Source organism: Lampetra fluviatilis, chromosome 13, assembly GCF_964198595.1.
Source record: "Lampetra fluviatilis chromosome 13, kcLamFluv1.1, whole genome shotgun sequence".
Classification (NCBI taxonomy): Eukaryota; Metazoa; Chordata; class Hyperoartia; order Petromyzontiformes; family Petromyzontidae; genus Lampetra; species Lampetra fluviatilis.
Window position 1 is genome coordinate 2,382,574 of NC_136287.1, and position 8,252 is coordinate 2,390,825.

The window sequence follows — 8,252 nt, forward strand, 5'->3', positions numbered from 1 at the left end:
GCGTGATGTCGGTTCTAAATCTGGAAGAGAAAAAAAGGAGGACCCGGAAAAAAATCCACGCAACCACAGGGATTGAGACGCGCAAATTCAAAATATGCAGGCATCACCACGGTCGAGATCGAACCTACGAACTCCCTGGGTAAGGTAGTTTACATCTCACCACCGTGGCAGGGGAAGGTGGAGGGGACGCTCCGGCTCGTGGGTAAGGCCGAGCCATCTCGAGCCGTGTCCTCTTTCGCAGACGTTGCGCGCGGATTCCCCGTCCCGATTGATGTTTCGCATTCGTCAGCGAGCGCTGCGTTTGGGCGGTTGCTCCTCTGTTTATTCCGAGTTTTTTCCTCGAGCCAATAGGGTCGCGTTGCCAACAATTCCCTTACTTTTGGGTCGTTTATTTACTGATTGATTCGCTGTTGTTGTTTAGTTTTGGAAACGTATCTTTAATACGATTTCCCCCGAGAACTGAAGTGGCGATCGCCAACACCAATATTTATTGCGACCACCACCCGAACTACAACCACTACCAGCATACCGGCGGCACCACCACCAAGGTTAGAACCAAGGTTACCCACCCAGATCACTGACACCAGCAAAGATGACGACAAAGATCCCTTGTGTAGGCTTAACAGACTGTTTGGACAAGTGCTGTTAGCAAACACCTATGAAGGCCGGCACGGCACACGAGGGGATGCGTGGCCAGCAGCTCACCCGGCCGCCTTTGTCTCCTTAGTGGGGATGTTTACATCCCGCACCAGTTTCTCATTTGAAGCTGAGTCGACCTAGGGGAGGCCCAGGATCGGTTTAGATAATCGTCACTGCTGTTGGCTGTGAGCGCAACGCGCTAACCACTACACTTCCACTTCCTGACACCACCAGCAATGTTGACACCAACAGCACGATCAATACAACTGTCAGTATTACCACCACCACCATCACTACTGTTGCGACTAATAACCACCAACACTGCCACCACCATCACTACTGTTGCGACTAATAACCACCAACACTGCCACCACCACAACCTCGAGCACCACCACCACTACCAAGGTTACCCATCACAATCACTCCCACCACCACTAGCACTTCCCCCCCACCACCCTCGTCAACCACCACGACCACCACACATCACCACCAAAGTATTCACACAACCACCACCGCCACTGTCACCATCAACGCCGCCGCTTCCATTACCACCGTTCTCATTGACGTCACCACCACTGCCACCACCACCACCACCATCTCACTACCACCACCATCTCACTACCACCATCAGACCAGCTGACTGAACGACCAAAAGTGTTGACACCGCTCGTAGCATTTTGTTCAGCTGCAATTCACCTTCACTCGCCACGACAAACAAGGGCCTCCGTTCGCCACTGAGTGGCACCTCTGATTAGCACGGTTGGCTACGTACAGTGCGAAAGAAGTTCAACATTACACGTACATACGAGTGGCGGTGAGGTTACCACGGCGCTTGTACCAGGCTAGGTGCACCTTGAGGCAATCACGTGAAGTATTGCATTCTGGCACGAGGTCACATGACAGAACCAAGCGTTTTTTTTTCCCCACACGTTTTGCCCCAACTCACACACGCAGACACACACGGAGACACAGCACGGTCCACATTAGCGAGACTCAGGGCTGTTCTCTGGCATTGCTCATTTATTAAGTGGCTTGTCATCAAGGACGAGACACCCATTCGCGTCGTGGCCGCTCTGAGCGGGCCGTGATGAGTGTGCGTCTGTGTGTCTGTAAGCGTGCGCGTGGGTGTCTATGGGGTGGAGCGGTAGCGTAGCGGTCAGCGTGCGGCGCTACGACCCGGCGATCCGAGTTCTATTCCTGCCATCACCATCAGTGATGATTGTCTGAGCCGGTCCTGGGCCTTCCCTAGGTCGACCCAGCCTCACCTGGTGTGATGCGTAAAATATTTCCACCAGGCATACAAAGGCGGCCAGGCGTAGTTCTGGCCACTCACCCTCTCGTGTACCGTGCCGGCCTCCATAGGTGCTCGCTAACAGCACTTGCCCCAAAAAGTCTGTTCTATGGCTATACGGGGGATCATTGTCGCGTGGTTATCTGAGTTATCTGTAAACCCAGAGACCATATATAACTAAACCAGGTCTGGGTCTCCCCTAGACCCATTGCATTTTGTAAACGTAAGCACTGGGGAAAACAAAGGCGGACAATCGTGGTATGTTCCACACCACCCCTTTGTGCGTCGACCCTTAATAGGCGCTCGCTAACAGCACGGGCATCTGTTAGTGCAACTGATAAGTGAAAAATATGAACCAATTGTGCCTTTGATGATAAAAGCATGCCATTTGTCACGCCACAAGGGCAGATCCTAATTAAGATTTGTCGCTGGAGGGCGATCGCAGATTTGTCCGATGACAGACATTTTACAACAATCGGTTCCGAGCGAAATGAATGTGTATAGAGTGATTGGGTTGCAAACTCCATTCTTTGATAGCAGACCATTGAACTTCTTGAAATGGACAGCAGAGAATGGGCAGATCCAGCTCGTGACTGAAACTGCATGTCAGTTTGTGATGCTAGGACATTAGCGGGAACGGCACGTTCTTAATGAACGGCTTGTGAACAAAACTAATACAAATGCAGAGCAATGAAGAGGAACGGTTTTCCTCTCTCACAGTCGGCCGCGAGTTCAAGAGGAGAGCACAGCTGCAGCTGGCTTCCAATAGTTGAAGATAAGCTGTTCTCTTTTCTTGGCTAAACACCACTTGCCAAGGTACGCGAAGGCTGGTCTGGATGAATTATGTGTGCACCAAACCAGGAAACGTTAGACTTGGTGCAACATCTGACCTTGTAGAACTTCGTCTAAGGGTCCGTCCATAAATGACGTCAGGCGAGTTTAGACGATTTTTTACCCCCCCCCCCCCTTCGTCACACGACGTCATAAAAAGTCAGACCCCCCCCCCTCAAATATGACGTCACAAAGCTCTGCCCCCCTCCCCCCCCCAAAAATTAAACACGCTTCAAATCGCTTTAAACTATTGTCATTGTAGTGCATATTTAATGTGGCGCTGCACTCTGATGTTGTAGGAGAAATACTTTATTAAAAAGTCTATTTAATTAAGTAGAACGGGTTGTCTATATGTATTTAAAGTTGCGCATTTGTATGTGACGTCACATTTCTCAACCCCCCCCCCCTCCTCGTCACACATCGTCATAAATGTCTGACCCCCCCCCACCCTAGGTGTGTGACGTCATTTATGGATGGCCCCTAAGCTGTGGTTTCTTCACGAGAAAAGGTCCCCACTCCAATAGCAGTCAAGTCATCATCCTTGATGATGAAGCAGCTGTAATAAACATGCAGAGACCTGGGCTCTGCGAAGACTTTCACTGAGTATGCCAGCACAAGTGTTCATTCCTTACATCACATCTCATCAGCTGCAACATGCAAGTCGGGTGGAGATTTACAATTAATGGACACATAAATGTGTACTTTCCAGCTTTTTGTACTAAATAATTGACAATTAACAATGTTTCTTTAAAAATATAACCCATAATCTGCATGGACATTTTAATGGCAAGTGAATAAAAGTTGCAATACCACAAATAATTGAAGTTTACAAAGACATGATTTGGTGACGAATTGATAGTGGCCATTTTGTAAAATGTGGACACTTTGTAAAATAGCCACCAGTTCCAAAATGTAACAAATCTATCATAACCAAAATCTCTATCAGGGTCTGTACTGTATGCCAAATAACATCCTTTAACATTTGAGGCACAATATTTCACTTATCTGCTGCGAGTCTATCTGAGTGGCATTGTCTGTATCTCTGTGCGAGCCCATAAAAGCTTGACTAGACTGCGTGTACAATTTGTCAAGATTAAAAATGAATTATCAGGCGCAGAATTACACCTGGACGTCAAGGTTTTCACATGCTGGGTAGAATCCTCACACATCTACAAGCGATTGACAAGCGTCAGCCTCGTGGCCACGCGTTCCTGTCATTTGCCACGTGCGAGCCGAATCGCAGGAGGAGTCACGCTGGGTCTACGGTAAAAAATCAGTAGATACAACTCCAAACATGTATATTATTACTATTGCTACCCTTGTTTGCTCAGGAATGCCTTACTGAGTCAGAGAAAGTTATGCCGAGGCTACATTGAGGAGGTTACGTGGAGGCCACATTGAGGAGGTCACGTGGAGGTTACATTGAGGAGGTCACGTGGAGGCTACATTGAGGAGGTCACGTGGAGGCTACATTGAGGAGGTCACGTGGAGGCTACATTGAGGAGGTCACGTGGAGGCTACATTGAGGAGGTCACGTGGAGGCTACATTGAGGTCACGTGGAGGATACACTGAGGAGGTCACGTGGAGGCTACATTGAGGTCATGTGGAGGCCACATTGAGGAGGTTACGTGGAGGTTACATTGAGGAGGTCACGTGGAGGCTACATTGAGGAGGTCACGTGGAGGCTACATTGAGGAGGTCACGTGGAGGTTACATTGAGGAGGTCACGTGGAGGCTACATTGAGGAGGTCACGTGGAGGCTACATTGAGGAGGTCACGTGGAGGCTACATTGAGGAGGTCACGTGGAGGCTACATTGAGGAGGTCACGTGGAGGCTACATTGAGGTCACGTGGAGGATACACTGAGGAGGTCACGTGGAGGCTACATTGAGGTCATGTGGAGGCCACATTGAGGAGGTTACGTGGAGGTTACATTGAGGAGGTCACGTGGAGGCTACATTGAGGAGGTCACGTGGAGGCTACATTGAGGAGGTCACGTGGAGGCTACATTGAGGAGGTCACGTGGAGGCTACATTGAGGAGGTCACGTGGAGGCTACATTCCGAGAGAAGGTGTCTACTGGGGCAGAGACGGAGCGATGAAATCGGCATCGTGTTCAGCAGGTGCCAGGTTGATTGGTACGTCGCAACATCATGAGAGATAGTGACAGCTTAGGGAAGACGACATTCAGCAGTGGATTTATTATGGCTGCTGCTGCTGATGATGATAATTTTATACCTATAAACGTCTTAATTATTATTAATCATTTTTGACAGGTATAAAATTTGAGATTAAACAGCTGCCCGGGAAAATAACTATCCGAGTGAGTGGCTTTGAGGTGACGCACCGCGAGAATGTAGTCGTCGACCAGATATGCGAGATATATTTGACAGCCTTCGCAGACATTATCAGGATAAGTGAGGCTCGCTTAATGTGCTGGCATTTGCCTGCTTAGTATTGATGTATTCTTTTGAAGATTGCCTTGTAAATATGTGCAAAAGAGAAACGGCCTGCGATTTTAATTTTTACCAACATAATGCACTCGCTGAAATTGGTTTGCAATGTATTTATGAGCCCGACGATATATATAAAAGAGAGTAATGTTTCCACTGATGCATTGTCTTCTCACGAACCGAGGGGAGCTCTTTAAAATATAAACTATTTATTTTCATATCGCCGCGGTGAATTATCGCGATGGGGACAACATTAACAATTATTGAACGCCTCCCAGCCATGTTTCATTCGTGTGCTCTCTCTCTCTGATCGCAAAGGACATTGCAACTGCAATTTTTGTAATCATCATCATCATCATCGTCGTCGTCGTCATCAGCAGCAGCCATGATCTCTCCGCTGCTGGATGAAGTTCTCCCCACGCTTTTGCAATCTCTCCATCCGTCTTCTTCTTTAGGGACGCCTTCCATCCACGGCCACTTTCAATCTCTCAGTCTTGCACGTGTTCTCTTGATTCAGGGGGGGTCGGACAACCTTTCAAAGAAGAGTACGAAGAAGAATATACTTCTTTTGTGCTTTTGTCTTTGACCAAAATAGTTCGAGAGCCGCATCACACGCGCAGAGCTACTTGTACACAAACACAGCAGACATACATCAGATGACGACAACACACATTCTGACTTCAATAAACAAAATAGGCGATGGAATAAACTTCGTCTATTTAGACCCCCCCCCGGCCCGGTTATTATTGAACCAGGCAGTTTGTGACCCCCCATTCCCTGCCATATTTAATCAACTATCTTGACGTTAGCGTATGTTGAAGACTTCGTTTAAAAAAGAAAAGAAAACGGCATCCTGCAAAGGGGCAGCCAAAGAGCCACTGTCCGCGGCTCTGCAGCCGCAGTTCGCCGACGCCTGCCTTGATCCGTGTGCTCCTCTGCCCGTCTCTCGGCGTTGTCCAAAGCTCCCTGCACCTCTCCTCGACGCTTCTTTGTTCACTCGTCGGATTTTGTTTCATCTCCTGCCGCTTGATCCACGCCAAGGGGAGCGTCGCAAAATTCGCGGGGTGATCCACCAACCCTCGCTGCTGCCTCGACAGTGCCTGGGTGACGGGCAGCCGCGTGCAGCAGCAGCTGCAGCCACCGCCACCACCACCATCACCACCACCATCACCAGCATCACCACCATCACCACCATCACCAGCATCACCACCACCACCACCGCCACCACCACCACCACCACCACCGCCACCACCGCCACCGCCACCACCACCACCACCGCTACCACCGCCACCACCACCGCCACCACCACCGCCACCACCACCACCGCCACCACAGCCACCACCACCGCCACCACCACCACCACCACTGCCACCACCACCACCACCACCGCCACCACCGCCACCACCACCGCCACCACCACCACCACCGCCACCACCGCCACCACCACCGCCACCACCATCACCACCACCGCCACCACCGCCACCACCACGACCATCACCACCGCCACCACCACCACCACCATCACCACCACCACCACCACCATCACCACCACCACCACCGCCACCACCATCACCACCACCACCACCGCCACCACCACTATCACCACCACCACCACCACCACCGCCACCACCACCACCACCGCCACCACCACCACCGCCCAACACTGCAGTGACGCGAGTCCTTGAATGTTGCGCTACTTAAACACCTCGATGATTGTGTACGCAGCTCCCTCCGCCCCAATTAGGGTAGCATATTGAGATGCCATCGCATCGGTACACTTACAGAATTCAGAATCGCAATTTGTATAATCTATTGCATCGGAGGGAAGCTTCTCGTTATCTCAGATGAGTGGGTAGAAGCGTGGGGCATGATGGGATAGACGACTGGCCCTGTGTTCGGCGCTTCGCTCGATTGATCTAATAATTATAATTAAGATCGGAAAATAATGCCGCTCGATTCGTGAGCCGAGGAGCGAGAGAGAGAGAGGGGGAGACGCCATGCCGCCCCGCGTTTCGCCGGGCTTCTCCGTCGGGTAGTTATCAGAGACGGATGGTGCCGATGGGGCGAATTGGGAGATTGTGAACAGGAATTGCTCCTCGCCAAACGCGCCGTAATAACGTTCCCCCGAATGGAGTTATGACCTTGACACAATCATAATTAAGAAGAAGTAGAAGAAGAGTTTTTTTTTTTTAAAGTGCAGAGTGGTGCGTTCAGGTATCAGAGAGCACGGCACTGCTGAAGTTTCCGGGTTCGAATCTTGAGTTGAGACCGCCCGCTATTAAACCAGGTACTCAAGTACAGCGAGTTGATGATGGGTCAGCTCGGGCCAGCGAACTGCAGAGTAAAAAAAAAATCGAAATGTTATTCAAGTCATCACAGCGTGATACTAAGAGCACAATTGGAATACAATTTGGCCAATTGATTTTTTTTTACCACGAAAACACATTTGTTAAAATAAAAAAAATCTATACACAAGTGCACTAGAACTCCAAATCAGTGGAATTCCTTCCACCAGTGTTGAGTTCTAAAACGAGGGTCAGCCAGGGGGTTAGAAAGTTCCAGGTGTGGGAGGAGGGTGGTGGTGGTGGTGGTGGTGGTTTGTCCCCAGAGCTCGTTAAGCTGCCCTGGCAAAGTGCCGATGAAAACCCTCGTTCCGCGAGCACTGACACATCCACCCTGACAAGTGACAGAGGAGCCCTTGTGGAGATTCACGACCCGGGGGGGGGGGGGGGGGCACGGGCGAGGGCTGTGTGTGAGTGTGTGTGCCTGCGCGCGTGCGATCAGGATGTCGGATCAGGGTATAGGATCAGGGTATAGGATCGGGGTGTAGGATCAGGGTATACAGGATCAGGGTGCAGGATCAGTGGTTCGCACACTGAATGCACTACGATCCCAGTAACCTGAGTTCGATTTCTGGCCATGGCCCGACTAACAATATCGGCAGTACGCAGTCCCACGAACCTTTCTTGTGCCTATCCTAGGTTCACTCAGCCTTACTTGTGAATCTGCGGCTCGCTGTTAACATGTTCAGTGGGGAG